The sequence below is a fragment of the Parasteatoda tepidariorum genome, chromosome 8 (genome assembly GCF_982258835.1).
Source record: "Parasteatoda tepidariorum strain Cologne lab strain chromosome 8, Ptep-v5.0, whole genome shotgun sequence".
In the NCBI taxonomy this organism is placed as follows: Eukaryota; Metazoa; Arthropoda; class Arachnida; order Araneae; family Theridiidae; genus Parasteatoda; species Parasteatoda tepidariorum.
In genome coordinates, this window is record NC_141762.1 from 100,307,479 (window position 1) to 100,323,742 (window position 16,264).

Below are 16,264 nucleotides of genomic sequence, written 5' to 3' on the forward strand. Positions count from 1 at the left end.
TGGTAAATTAACCGTGAACGAAAGGGAATTTTTTCCTTCTTTTTTTCTACAAAATTTATCGTTTGGTTATAAACTGGAAAAGTGTAAAAAAAAAAAGAACTAAATTTGATGAATAGTATTAAACGTGTGGGATTTGAAGTAATTAACAAAGATGTGTTGCCTTTAATACCAACTCGGGAAAGAAGCATGAATCTATACAAATTAGGGGCGATGCAAAAGAGAGGCTCAATTAGTATTATCGTAAGTAAAAAAAATTTATTGAAAATCGACCAAAATTTCTTTAATGCTACACACGTGACATGCTTCTAGGTTCTAGTAGTTTTTCTCAACTAAGGGGATTAGTTTTTTTTATTTTTTCAGTTTTTTTTATTTTTTTTATTTTTCGAAACCGAATTAAAATTGTTTAATGAGACATAGATTAATGATGATTCTAATTATTGCATAAACAAACAACAACAAAAAAACATAAGATGGATTTTTACAATTATATTTTATAAGGTTTTACGCATATTTCATGGTTCTGTAATTACGTTCATTATTTTAAACACATTTGCTTTGATTAGGAGGAATTTTAAATGAATGGTTAAAGTTGAACTAATCATTTTTTAAGTGTTCTTTCCTTATTAATGACTGTTTTGCAATTCAATGTTAGTCAGCAATGAAAATTAATGTTGAAATGCAAGCAAAAGTTGGCAGGTTTGAATTAATTAATTCTACGTAATTCAACAGTATCGTCGGTAACTAAATGCAACATGAATAACTTCTGATTCAACAATCGGATTTGCATGCCACTTCGTACTGCTATTATAATAGAATTATTTTACTATACTCATATATGATTATTCATGTATTAATTCCACGTATTAACTAATTTTTTTTATTTAGAGGTGTATTTACTTAGCACTTTGTTAATAAGAATCATTTTTTAATGTCAAAATTGTGTTTTTTTTTTTATTTATTGTTAATAATGATGAGCCTGACCTATTATTACTAATTGATTATTTAATTTATAAGAGATGTTTTTACGTAATTTTAGTAACTCGTTATAAGCTATTGGTTATATACTGGGTTATAAGTTATAAGCTATTGGTTTGGCTATGAAGAAAAAAAGTTTGTGTCAAACATTTTACTAGCACACCAATAGCACACATAACAAACACCAATTCTAATTATTAAGCAGTGGACTGATAGTTAAAAAATAATCCAGGTAAAACACCATAGTCAACCATCTCTGGCTGCTGTCAGTGTGCGGGTTGGTGACCATGTGGATCAGTCTACAAAGGGGCCGAGGGTGTGCGGTATCAGTCCTCGATAAACTGTTCCACCGTAAAGTGCTAGACTTCACGCTCAGGTCGTCGGGTTACCATATCAGGGGAGCCATCCCCTCTGCAGTGGATCAAAATTGCGATGTCATGTCTTCGGATCATCCTGAGGGATGTTTCCCAGACCGTCACCAATTACCCATTGTGCAGCTCTAGTGCGACGTAAATAAAGTACCTATATACCTACCTTAGATAAGGACTGCACCTAAGGCATAACTTGAAGCATCTGTTCCAAGAACAAATGGTTTCTGTCTCATCCAAGGCTCTCAGTTCTACTTTCTCCCACCGCCAAAATGGCCGTTTCTCAGTAACATTACTCTTGAGATCTCAGCTGCGTGCCTGTGAGAAACTTTGGAATTGCTTACCCAAGTCAAAATTCTTGTCCCATCAAAAAATGTTGACAATGGTCCATGATGATTTGTGGGGGTACATGATGGTTCCAACAAGACATTTCTGTGATGGTTTATTGGAAATTCTTGTTGATTCAGCAGAAATATACAATCAAAACAGTTTGGTTTTTTTTATGTTGGCTCATCACATAAATCAGTCCGAATTCCTACAGTGGGGTGATGGTGATTCGTGATCGTTACATTTGATTTCTAAGAAAATGTGATGGAACAACAGGAACAAACCATCAGAACAAGTTGCTATTCTTATGTTGGACCATCATAAATCAGTCCGAATTTCTTACATTGGGGTGATGGTTACTTATGTTGGTTGCCATCAAAAAACATAATGGTTCATGATGGAATTATTGATAGTTACCATCAAGATTATGTTGATTCATCAATCGAAAGCCATCAAAAATTTTGGCATCGCGTGATTCTCCCTTCCCATCTTATCAAATATGAAACGAACCTTTTTGACTCTAGCGTCCCAAGATCATGCGGATGTGATTTCAAGACGGTGCTATCGCATTTTGACTTGGGTTGTGCTCTTTGGAGGAGGAATTTTTACCACAGCTTTCACTTTATCAGGATTCACTTCAATTCCAGAACTTGTGATATGATGACCCATGTACTTCATTGTTGGGCAAGCAAATTGAGATCTGCAACGATTGGCATGCAAATTGAACTTTTTGAGTCATTCAAACACAAGATGCAAATCATCAAAATGTTCATCGAAAGTACAATGATGTCATCAAGACAAGCTAAGGTGTTAATCTATTTTGAAGCAAGTCCATTAGCCTCTGGAAGGTGGCTAGATCCAAAAGGCATTCTTGTGAAGCGTTGGACACTCAAAAGCTGTTTTGTCTTCGTCAGAAGGAAACATTTTGACTCGGTACTTTTACTTTAGATCAATAGTTGACATGTGGGGAAAGACCATTAGACAATGCCAACCTTCGTCTCTCAAATGGTACCGCAAGATTGAATCAAGTTTGCATGTCTTATATACCAATGAATTGATGTTTAATAACCGTAGTGGTAGTTACGACACAAACAGTCTGTTAAGCATACTGCAAAAGATCGTCCTTGGGTATGGATTCGATTTTGTAATGAAATTCATTTTTTGGTCGTCAATGCACAGTCTAAATTCGCCATTTGGCCTTGGCAACAGAACTACTGGAGACGCGTAGGGAAAATCATATTCTTTAATTATACTAGATTCGAGAAGTGAATCGATATGTTTCCTCAAAATTGCCTTTCTGGCGGGAGAAAGTGTGCAAGGTACTGTAGCCGCTGGAGGGGCATCACCTGTATCGATTCGGTGTTCTATGAAGGAAGTAGGATCTTCCTCCGATTAAAGTCAGTCTTGTACTGTTTCAGTAATGCATTTAAACCCCCACGCTGATCCTCTCTCAGATTCTCGCCTTCATCTGGACAAAATTAAGGTAGTTCTGAGTCAAGAAAGCGCGTAACCTTGTGACAACCTTGTGTCGGAATTCTCTTTTTATTGTCACGAAAATATTTGTACTGAAAACCTTTTTTCAATAAAGGAAAAATATTGCAGTTTCAAACCTTTCATCCTAAAAGGATTAAAAATTATTTTTTAAAGCTTTTTTTAAAAAGTATTGTCACTTAGGCACAATGGTCACTTAGGTTCATCATGACGTTTTAGCTGACGCCACACTAGCGATAGGATCAAATTGCAGTGTCCATTAAAATTTCATGACAAGGGGAAATTTAGCTGAGCATACAAGACGTTGCGAAAAGAAACCTTGTAATTACCTAGATTTAAAATTATTTTCACCTTGAGACTAGCTTTTTTTAAAGGATTTTTTTCACGTTTGAAAATCCAAAGTCAACCTCGATTTAAGGTTTTTGTATAGAAGGTTGTTTTACAAGGTTTTGGATCAGGGTAATGTGCGTAGAATGGAGCAGATTGTCGCAGATCTCGTTTGAAGGTTTACAAGTAAACCGTATAACAAACCTTTTCAGGTTTACATTAAAAAGTTTTTCCTGAGTTAAAATAAACCTTATTTTGCTATTTGGGAGGAAATATCACATGAATGTACTTCCTTCAAGGAAAAGATGAAGTATTTTTTAGGTATAAATGAGGTATATTTCAAAGGTATAAATGAAGTTATTTAAATAGGTCGTTAGGTTTGAAAAGGGTGCAAATGAATACCTCAAAATTTACCTCAAATATACCATAAATATACCTCCAGAGGTATATATGTATCAACATGAGGTGTTTCAACTTACATCTGTGAAAAGGTAGATATTTACTACTTTAAGGTGCTTCGTTTTCAACCTCAGGTTATTATTTACCAATCCTTCCCATGTGAATCTCCGCGTGAATGAAATGGCCGATATTCTTGCTAAGGAGGGTTGCAGGATTACAGCAACTCCCTCTTCCACACTTACTTTTTTGGAGTTATACTCTCTGGAAAAATCAAAAATCTCGGAGGAGCGGAAAACACTCCCAACCCATAATTGGTACAAGGGATCAAAACCGGGTTTGTCCCTTGACCTCCCTTGTGACAGACGTACCCGGACTAATCTATCAAGGCTTGCTAGTGGTCACATCAAGCGCATCACTTTCAACGAGGGCAGGAAAACCTTCGTAACCTGCACCAAGCGCCAAATTCATCAGGCTTCTCCTGAGCACCTCTAGGATTGCATGGGACTCTCTAAGGAGGATCTCTTTAGTAATCCTCTCCTAGTCTTCGACTTGCTTTCAGTCAACGAACTCGTCTCCGTCAGACAGTGAGGATAAGCAACAACAACAACAACTTACCAACCTGAAGTGTATTCTTTTACACCTGTGGAAATATTTACAGAAACAACCCAAGATGTTTCATTTAACACTTCAGGTTATTCTGGCTCGACCTCAAGTGTTTTTTTTTTCACAGTTGTAAAATGAAATTTATAATATTGAGGTATTTTATGTTCTACCTCAGGTTACTATATTTCAACTTCAAGTACATATTTTAATGCTTGTAGAGGTTTTTTTTTCTCAATTTAAGGTGCGTCATTTTACACATCAAGTTATTATAGATCAACCTCAAATGTATTTTTCAACCGTTGGATTTGTTGTTTCTTATGAACGTGAGGTGTTCGATGTTCTACTTGAGGTTATTTTTGTTTCAACCTCAAGTGTGGATTTATATAGTTGTTGAGGTATTTATTTATCTACCTAAGGTGTGCCATTTTACACTTCCTGTCCTGCAGTGGACTGATCGTTAAGACACGGTTCCCAGCAGATCACCGAAGTCAAGCATCACTGGCTACGGTCAGTGTGCGGGTGGGTGACCACTTGGATCAGTCTGCGTAGGGACCGAGGGTGTGCGGTATTGGTCCTCGTTAAACTGTTCTACCGTGAAGTGCTCGACTTCGCGCGCAGGTCGTCGGGCTACCGAAGCGGGGGTGCCATCCCTTCCGCAGAGGATCGAAATTGTGATGGCATGTCTTCGGATCATCCTCCGGGATGTTTCCCAGACCGTCGCCAATAGCCCATTGTGCAGCTCTAAGTGCGACGTAAAGTAACAACAACAACAACAACAATCTTACAAATCTTTACATAAACTCAATAAGATTCTGTATTTTTAAACATTTTGTCAGATTTCATAAAACTAATAGTTTTTTAATAAATTTTTGATGCTGATTCTGGAAAGAACTTCCGATATTGTCCATCACATCAGAGTTCCACAAAAAATAGTTATTTTAATATTTTTAATCAATGTAATCAAGAATCAACAATCGTTTAATAACATAAAATTTTAAAGGTAGGTACCAGTTTTTATGCATTTTTTACACTCAGTCGAATAAAACTAACCACAAGTTGATAGAAGCATTTGTTTTGAAGATGTGAGCAATTTTATGAGAGGAAAATGTCTGAGAGAGAACGATTTGAAATAATGCCTTTAAAAAAGATTGAGTAAAATATTTCCCATTTAACTTATAATACCGAGCTAAGTAAAACTAATTGTTTAGTTGCTACGAGCATTAGTTTAAATATAAAAACATATCTCATAGGGTGAAATTCAAAAAAATGCATGTAACTTTCAAACAATAAATGTTTTTATTTGCATTTGATTTTATTCGATTCAGAATTAAAATTGCGTAAGAAACAAATTTGACTTATTTCTAAAAAATATAAGATTTCTGAAATTTGCTAATTTTTTGAGTAGCGAAAAGTAAGCAGCTGCATAAAAATGCTCATAACCTTGAAACAAATTATCATATAAACTTGAAATCGGGTTTTATTTAGTTCTACTTAATATTCTAATAAGTAGTAACAATCTGCTTAGTAAATAATTAGCATGGGCTAATTACGAAAAAATACCATGTAGTGAAAAATGACAGTTCTGTGATCAAACACGAAAAAGTGTATATATATATATATATATATATATATATATATATATATATATATATATATATATATATATATATATATATATATATATATATATATATATATATATATATATATATATATATATATATATATATATATATATATATATATATATATATATATATATACAGTAGAGTCCCGATTCGAGCCCCGGTTATCCGAGTTTCCGCTTTAATCGAGCTATCAAATATTTCAAGGATTTTTTTTGTTCTAGTTTATTTTTAAAAAAACCGCTGAAAAATAAATCTGAATTTTATCTTCCAAACACTCAGAAAAACAAAATCCAACAACTTGGTCTGATGAAATTATCTTTAATATCGTCAATGATGATAATGAATCTAGCGAAGATGATGAAGACAGAGATTATTAAAATCAACATATAAAAATCTCTCATACAGATGGACTAAAAGCTATCGAATGTACTATTGAATATATAGAACAACAAAAAGAGGCGACACCAGCCTTCCTGTTATCCCTAAAAAAGGCGAAACATTACTACAGAAAAGCGCTAAAGTTGCGTAGAACGAAAAACGATTAAGGACTTTTTTTAAGTAAAAACTATTTAATTCTCGTAAAGTATGCTTTTTAAATGTTTTTAAGTAAGCTTTTTAATTATAATATGAATTGTATGTGGTATACTCGTATACATTTTGTATTTCTTAAATATATTACATCTATACCTTCTCTTTTTCCTTCCGTTTTTATACTCTTTTAACCGAGTTTTTCAGTTATCCGAGTTTGTTGCGGTCCCCATTAACTCGGATAATCGGGACTCTACTGTATGTATATATATATATATATATAAGTTCAAAATGAAGATAAAACAAAGAAAAATTATAGACATATGAAAAAAAGGGGGGGGGGGAATAATAAGTAAAAAAATAACAAACAAAGTTTAAAAAAAAAAAAAGAGGATGAAATTTTATTTAAAAAAAACCGGAAAAAAAAGATATAATCTTTTCATCAGCCCACACGATTATATCCGCAAAACAGAGTGCTTTCTGATATTGTATCAATAAAGCCAAAGCAAAATATATTAATACAATAGTGTGAGGAGCACTCAAAATTTTTTTTTACAAATATTACAACAAATAAAATAGAACACAAAAAGTAAAAATAACATGTGAAAACAGAAAATAAAATAAAAGAAAAAACAGTATAAAAAATGGACTATAAAGCGAGTAGCAAAATCAGATCTACTTACATGGACGGGAAATTTTTCAAGAATGATTTAAAAATGTTTTCGCAGAAAGATTGCCAGATTGCAAAATATGAAAACAAAAGCGCAAATTTTCTTAACTTTCTTCGTGTTTTCTTGTATTTATTTACTTATTATATATATATACAGTAAACTCTAGCTACTACGATATCCAATACAACAAAAATTCCCTTTATTACTATAATGTTTTGTGGTCCCGACGAACTTGCATATGAATTAATGTCATGCTCCTCTCAATATTACGACATTATATGAATCACTCTAAATCTCTGTAAAAGGATTTTTTTTTCCAAATTTCAACCTTTTTTTCTCCATTTATTATTGGTTTTCAAATAATAAAAAAAAATACTTATTTTATCAACTTTTGCCATTTTCCCCCTCCTTTCTTACAAGAGGAGACTCCCCACTGACCACCCCAAGAGCTTCCATTCTTAGAATTACCTCCCTTATCTCTTTTAGAAGTCACAGTTGTAACATTCCTATCTGATTTCATTTCCTTCATGTTAAAAGCTGACCATGAGTCACAAATGACCACACGCATCACATTAACACCTAAAAGAGAATTTTTTTTTTCCGTAGAGGGAGGGTAGAGCACCAAAATAACGAATGAACAAAAATATCAAATTATTTTCAATAAAAATGGTTTTTAGCTATGTTTACGATTTTACTTTCTGAATTTATTTCAATTATTTTTAAATATTTAACCATGATAGCCACTCTGCAAATAAATTTTCTGCATAATATATAAATACATTTATAGTTAATACATATATAACATAATAATTTTAAAAAAAACTTATTGTGTCCCCAAATTATGTAGGCCCTTGATATATCAATATATTCCTCTACAACAATAGAATTTTTTGGTCCCCAAAATATTGTTGTAGCTAGGTTATATATAATATTCCTTAGCTAAAATTTCAGAATCATCAAAATTAATAAAAGATTATCAATTAAATCTGAAAAAGGAGAAATTTGCAGGAAGGTCATCAAATGATTTAAAGAATCTATATTCTTGGAGAAGAAGAACAATATTGCAAACAATGACTGTCTAAAATTACTGTACATTAGGTAATAATGACAGTCATTAAATATCAATCACATTTATTTAAAGATTACGAATCAATTAATTACGAATTTATTTAATGATTACGAATTTATTCTGAATTTAGTTAGGTTTTTCTTATGGAATTTTGGATAGGCAAGAAGAAAAGTAAAATTGTTAATATTATTTGGTATAATTTTATGTCTTTTATTGATTGCATTGAGCTTGTATCCTTTGATTTTAATCATTTAATTATTTATTAAAAGAAACTCCTATAATGTGATCCGACTTTACTAATAACTAATAATAATATTGCGCTCTGACTTTGATCATACTTAACTTGTATAAATCATTGCATTCATCATTGAATTGATCATTGCACTTATTTCTATGGATTAATAATTATCATTATTGATCTTTAACACGTTATAAAATTATTATAATCAATAATTTCATTAATTATGATGATTAACATATGTTAAAAAATATTAAAGTTTTGCTAAAAAATATTAAAGTTAAGTAAATGTAAATACTTGAATTGTTTTTTCTTTTATTGAACAAATATATGATAGCTTTAAAAAAAAGAGAAAAAAATTAAAATCAATTTGTAACAATTGACCGTAAAAAATATTAATACCAAAGAAATATAAGAAAACTCCCCCCCCCCTTTTTTTTTTCTTTAAAAATGCGACTTATTTTTTAGTCATAATGAAGAACTCCCATCCATTACTTATTACTCTGACTAGTTTTGATTTTTCCCAGTAGATGACACTACTGCAGCTGAAAGTTAGCTACCACGTGATCGAAAATATCGACCAATGAGCACGGGGTCTTGTATGAATCCATTGGGTTGTTTTATTATTACTGTTTTTGAGCTTGTAGCGTATGTAATGTGGCGTTGACAAAATCGTTGTTAAAAATTCCTGGTTGCACCTTAAGAATCTTTTATAATCAGTGGATTATGCATCTAAGATCGTAATTCGTGATTTTCGCGTTGAAATTGTGTTCGAAATCAGTGGCGTTCTTAAAATGCGAGTGTAGTGTGAAAATTTGGCGTATCTCCAAAGGGGATTACTAGGAGAAGATACTGTGCAATTTCTTATGGTGTTTGCTTTAAGCTAGTATTTCCAGTGCTTATCGGAAACGTATTTTATCTTGGATTTTCTTAGATACAAAAGAAGGCAAAAGTAAGTTCATGGTTAAGTGTGTTTTTATTATTCATTTAGATTAGATTTTTTAATCGAATCGGAGACACTGATATTTACCCATTGTCGTTTATTATGACTCGATTTAATATGTTTGTTTTATCGGTTACTTGAATATGTGCGTTTTCCGATCATTTCATTTTGAAATGATATAACATTTTATTTAAATCGAGTCGCTGTGTTTGTTAATAATAAAAATAAATAGCGATTTTATTTACTAATTTTGTACATTTTCCTGAACTACGCGTAGTTTGCTACACTGAAGGTCAAACGACTAATGATTCATAATATAATGCCGAAACTCCAATAAATTTGGGCTAAATATTGTTATTAAGTCTACAATTTAAAATGATAGTATTAGTAAGGATAAGAAATATTTTATTGATGTTTTTTTTTTAAATATATTAATTTTCTCATAAAAATATATGAAAAGCGTGGTATTTTGGTTGTCAATGTATATTTGATGTAAGGTTGTTCATCAAAACGCTGTTTGAAAAATCAGATTTGGCAATTAAGCCTGGTGTGTTTGCCTGAGAATTGTTGTGATCGTGGATTCTATTTTTATTGTTGCTAGGCCAACAAAGACTTGATTCACTCAGAATGATTAATAGTCTTGTAATAATAGATTTAATATTTTAGGTTACCATTTATAAATAGACCGTGTTCGCCGCAGTGCAATATTTTTGATCTCGGGGTTTGTCAGTTTGATCCAATTTTTTTTTTTTTTTTTATTAAACCGAGCCTGGATGTTAGCTTTTTTTATTATTTACATATATACATAGCAGCCAACTCTACTGGATTTTTGCCAGTGTCTCCTGGTCTACTGGTTTAATTAAAATTCTCCTGATTTTAATATATTTGAGAAAATTCCCTAAAATTGAGTAAGTTTCCTAAAAAAGAAATCCCTATTGAAATAGAATTTTCTTACAGATTATTGCTTGCTTGATGGAATATTTGAATGAAGTATTACTAATACATAATGTAGCGTATGCTAGAAGTATGCTTAAGCTTGCTAGAAAATTTAAATAAAGTATTACTAAAACATGATTTTTGATCTCGGGGTTAGCCAGTTTGATCCAATTTTTTTTTTTTTTTTGTTTTATATTCAACCGAGCTTGGTTGTTAAAATATTTTTTTATTGCTACTTACATAAATACTTAGCTGTCAACTCTACTGGGATTTTCCAGTAGATCACTGGATTTTTGCCAGTTGCTCTTGGTCTGCTGGTTTAATTTAAAATTCTTCTAATTTTAGTACATTTTAGAAAATTCACTAAAATTGAGTAAGTTTCATAAATAAAAAAAAATCTCTATTGAAATTGAATTTTCCTACAGATTACTGCTCGCTTGCTAGAATATTTAAATAAAGTTGTCTTATAAAGTATCTAAAATGTTCTGTTTATTTTCATTTATAACTCTCTTTATAAAGTAATTAAAAATATATTTTAACTATATTTGTTAAATGAAGTGCCATTTAATTTTCGAAATTGTGAGTAAGAGTAATACATAGCATTTCAAGTGTGTTTAATGTCTTACATAACGGGAAAATATTGCAGTTTTTTTATTTTATGTCTGTAAAATTCCTTTTGTTTAAAATATTTTAGTATATTTTGCAACAATTATCATGGAATTTATACTATTTCTTAAAATCTACTGGATTTTTTCCCATCCATGTTGGCAGCTACGATAAGTAGTTTGTTTGAATGGAACCAAATAAAAAAAATATTTAATTTTCTCATAAAGATTTTCCATTTTTAAGTATAAATACTCATGGCGAGCTGCATCTTTTTAAATAAACATAATTATATAATTTTATATATTTAGATATCATAGCTTTCCAATGATAAATATGCATAAAACTAAATGGCTTGTGGAAAATGAACTGATAATGTGTTAAATAAACTAAAAGTCCATTTTCTGATCATTTTAAAATTAGTTAAATACAATACTTTTCGAGCAAATAAAATTTTTGTTTCATTACATTATTAAATTTTTGTACGACATTTTGCTTGTTACATTCAAAAGCAATGATAGAAATTAAGTACTTGTCTAAGTTTCCTTATATCCCTATTGTCATGGTCGCTTATTGAACCAATATTTACGAACCTTTGTTAAGAATTGTTTAATTTACCCATATATTTTACGACCAATATCACGACCAATGTTTAGAATTTTTCAGATGGGTAAATTTTATTGCAAAAAATAATTATAATAGACTATTTTTAATTCCGGATACTGAGTACTGAGCAACTCATAACAGTTTTTGAGATAAATAGTTAAGAAACTTGAACGAGTATCAATTTGTTATTATTCCTTCGTGCCAATATATATTTATTTAAAATTCGCAACAGAGTTCACATCATTAATCAAACATATTAAATTGTGGTTTTAATATCTTTCTAAATGAAAATACGGTGATTGTGCATCTTACCATTAAAAAGTAATTTTGAAAAAGTAATAGTAGTGTTCAAAAGTAATTTTCTGGATAAACTATTAATTAAAATAAAGAGATATTAGATCGAAGAGTCCAAATCTTTCAATTATTTTAAGGACTGTAGTCATATCTAGTGGATCAGTGTTTCCCAAAGTGGGGTGCGCGTACCCCCAGGGATACGAGAATAGTTTAGCGGGGGTACACGTTCTTATGCGATAACAAACGAAAATTTCAAAAAAAAAATTTTAAAAACAAAGCTAACCATGAAAATTGATATTATTTTCTATTGGCTATTTTTTTGCAGAGTTAGCAGTTAATAATTAGTGGTGTCAACAGCCAGTTGTGGTTTTTAACTTTTGTAAAAATTTTTGATAGGAAAAAATACATTCATTTTTTTATTAGTGGTACACAGCGTTACGAAAAATTTAGAGAGGGTACACAGAAGTCATAAGTTTGGGAAACACTGTAGTAGATAATAGGATGATTTGAATTCTCTCAAATCAGGAATATTGTGACAGAAAGCCAGGTCTGATATCTTGTAGAAAGATATTAGTGCTAGATAGTTTTGTCGCAGACTATTGAATCACAAAAAGAAAGAAAGAAAAAAACTTTATTAGTACTAAATGAACAATCTATTTGCTTCTGTTTAATCAGTCTAAATGTGCTCAGTGTAAGGGGCGTGCATAAGGGTGGTGTTTTTATCTTTCCTCTTTTTAAGAACAATAGACCGGTCATTGTATGAAGTAACAGCAGTTTCTGTCAGTCGTCACGTGACAACCCCCTCTTCTTCCCCCTTCTTCTGACATGTCCTGATGGTGTAATAGAAACATTAAATTTTTTCCTCTTTCTAAAGATTTATGTAAAAAAGCTGACCTTGCTCCATATTTGTAGATCAATTTTAGTTACCTTGTTTTAAAAATGGCTTTTAAGTTCAAGATCGGCATACGTTTAGCCATTGTTTTATAATCTAAAATGCGGTTGGCTATTTCAGTAAGCGTTTTTTGAAGGGCGGCCCCTCCCTGTCTGCCCTTTGATCCCTGTAAATGCACCCTTTTTGTAAAAGTAAGCCTCCATTCCTTGAAAAGCACTATAACTTTTTATTGATATTCCATTTTTAAGAGAAGTTAACTATTAATGATAATTACTCAAACAAATTATCTTTGTTTATAGGTTTAATCAAGGGGGTATATTAATAAAAAATTTTAAGTGATTTTTAATTTTAAATTTATTCTTTATTTTAAATAAATGCCTCTTTTTTTTTCAAAAGTTAAATAAATAAATTTTCAGAATAAATTATGAATGAAGAAATCTGAAATTCAGAATGAAAAGATCTGGCGCTGTTTATCAAAAGAAAATTTTTTTGGTTTACTTTAAAAAAATATATGCTCAGAGATTGTCTCATAGCATGCCTTTAATTATTATTTATTAGCAACAAATTTTTCTTTTATTTAGATAATAAGGGAAAATTACTTTGAAATATACACATAAAATTAGTACAAAACATATACCATTTTTAAGAGAAATTAACTATTAATGATAATTACACAAACAAATGGTCTTTGTTTATAGGTTTAATTCTAATTACTGTTACAAATACTTACTTTGCAAGGATTATTCTATCTGATTAAATTTTTATAAGTTTTCTTTTTTCGAGAGGGATGTAATATTAATTTTTTTTAGTGATTTTTAATTTTAAGATTATTCTTTTTTTAAATAAATAACTTTTTTTCCAACAAAAAAAAATATACTCAGCTTAAAATGTCAGTGTCAAATGTTATGATAATTTTCAGAATAAATTATAGAAAAAAAAATCTTTTACGCTGTTTATCAAAAGGTAATTTTTTTTATTTACTTTAAGATAAAAATATGCACAGAGATTGTCTCTTAGCATAGCCTTTAGTTATTATTTATTAACCACAAAATTATGAGAGAAAATTACTTTGAAATATATGCATAATCAGGGGTCTGTTTAGAAGAAATTTGGGTCCGTTAACGGACCCTTCACAAAATATCTTTTCATGAAAACGGACCCTTCACAAAATATTTTAACTTAGAAACGGACCCTTCACAAAATAATTTATCTTTTAATCGGACCCTTCACAAATTTGTTTATCTTCATTATTGTTTTGTTAATCGAATAAACCCTTCCCAGGAAGGGGGGGGGGAAGAAAGACAGACGTAAACAAACTAAATTTTGTCTTCCGCAGACGCTTCTTCCTTTATTCGTCCGAAATTAATATTCTGCGTTCAGCAGTATAGGCTAAATACCAAATATTTGTATGTTGCATCGCTAATTTAGTAGCTGCAATTGCTGTTTATTTCTTAAAATATAATTTTTTAAATTATAATTTTACTCTGATGAGCATAATCTTATGTGTCTTTACAATTTTAAAACTTCTTGAAAAAGTTGTTTTACAATAACGGACCCTATTTGCACAAGTTCACAAAAGCGGACCCTGGTCGAAAGAATGTGACTTAACGTTTATTTTATATTCACAAATTACGAGTCATTTTTTCACAATTTATCAAAAACGGACCTTTCACAAAATGTCTGGACAGACCCCTGATAATATAGTTTAAGAAGGTAATTTAAAAACTGTGAAGGATCAAATTCAGTTATTACGTGATATTACACATTTTGATAAATTATTATGCACCCTGTTCTTTTTTATTCCTACAAAGAACTCTGGTTCAACTTATACACTACAGTTTCTTTTGGAAAATCAGAATATTAACGTTGTAAAGTAAAACTATATGGCTGAAGAAAAAAAAAATTTTTTTAACAAACTAAGTTTCCGTAAGCATAAATTCCAAATTTAGTATTCTAAGAAAATATTTCTACTTTAGCAAACATCGTGTGCGCATTCTTATTAATATTAAATCATAATTTTGTTTTGTTAATAAATAATTGATCAATTTATATTTATTCATAAAATTAATCAATAGAATATTATGTAAATAAAAATTAATTTCTGGCAATTTTTTAAATAAAATATCGTAAATTTAAGAATTGTTTAAATTTACTTAATGCGTAACACATTAAAAGTGATACATTACTAAGTTGTATAATTTAAAATATGCCAATTGAAATTATTAATAATGTGAGTGATTTTGTTTCCATTATTCGTCCGAAATGAATATTCTGTGTTGAGCAGTATAGGCTAAATACCGAAAATTTGTGCTTAAAAAGTACTTATTTTTGTTGAAAGATTTGGATAAGCACCTAGGTCCCCCTTGCCCCCTTATACATGTTTCGTATACCAAACGGATTGAAAGTGGATTTCCCTAAATTACTTTTCATCTAATGATCGGATCTTAACTTTCTTGGCTTCGACCTAAGAAAGGGTCACTTCAATTATTTTAATTAGTTAGTGAAGACAATATTTTAAGTTACGAAATCAGACACAAAAACGCATATTCTCTGAATTCCTCGACGGTTTCGCCTTTCTGACCCTCAAAATAAAGGCCTTTACTTTTAAAACTGCTTTGCAACCTTACTTATTTATTTTTAGTGAATATTAAACTAAAAATACTTCATAGTAAAAATGCTAATATTTATATTAAGAATACTACTTCATTAAAACGAAACGATGGCTTTTTGGAAGCATTTGCTTCTAAAAATGTTGAACTTAAGTACGTTTCATTATCACATACTACAAAAACGTGATTTTGGACAATATTGAGATAATTATAAATTTAGAATTCCTGTTGCCACAGCTTTCTAAAAATACTTTACTTTTGTTTGTTCACCAATTATTTTCAAAGATAAGTGCAGTTTAAGTGCAAGGTGATAGCAGTGGATAAGCTAGTGATTTTAAGTCTTTAAATGCGTTTATCTCAAAATCAGGTTTTTTCACACCACCTTAATATCTCATATTGTTTCTAAAATAAATATCTGAAATTTTTCATGAATGTCTTATAGCACACATGTTTTGAACTGCAGACTAAGAGAAAAAAGTAGAATTGCATTTTTTATGCATGTTTTTTCGCAATGGCACGTGCGGAATTTTTTTTTGCTCTTTCTTACTAATTTGTTCCCTAACTCAGTATATACACTTGCTTTTAAGATAATTGTTCAAAACATAGTTGATAACCTTTTAGATAAATTGGATATTTTTTTTTGTTGCATTGTTTATCGTATATGAAAATTAATGCCTTTTTTTCATTACCTAAAAGTGACCATTTAAAAAAATTAAATAAATTAATATCTTTTTTTAGTTTTACAAGATTTTCACAC

The 16,264-nt window shown here is 30.5% G+C and overlaps 1 protein-coding gene across 7 annotated transcripts in view; it reads left to right on the top strand.

The window, feature by feature from the left end:
• The window catches only part of LOC107456505 (semaphorin-1A), a 189,637-nt gene that overhangs the window by 40,004 nt on the left and 133,369 nt on the right, over positions 1-16,264 (top strand). For 4 of the 7 annotated variants that reach the window (XM_021146606.4, XM_043048677.3, XM_043048675.3 and 1 more), the window contains exon 1: positions 9,203-9,576. The exons of the other annotated variants lie outside the window; for them this stretch is intronic. The gene's annotated coding sequence lies outside the window, so the exon portion shown is untranslated. Of the gene's footprint in view, positions 1-9,202; positions 9,577-16,264 lie in introns of those variants that run through there. 7 annotated transcript variants of the gene reach the window in all.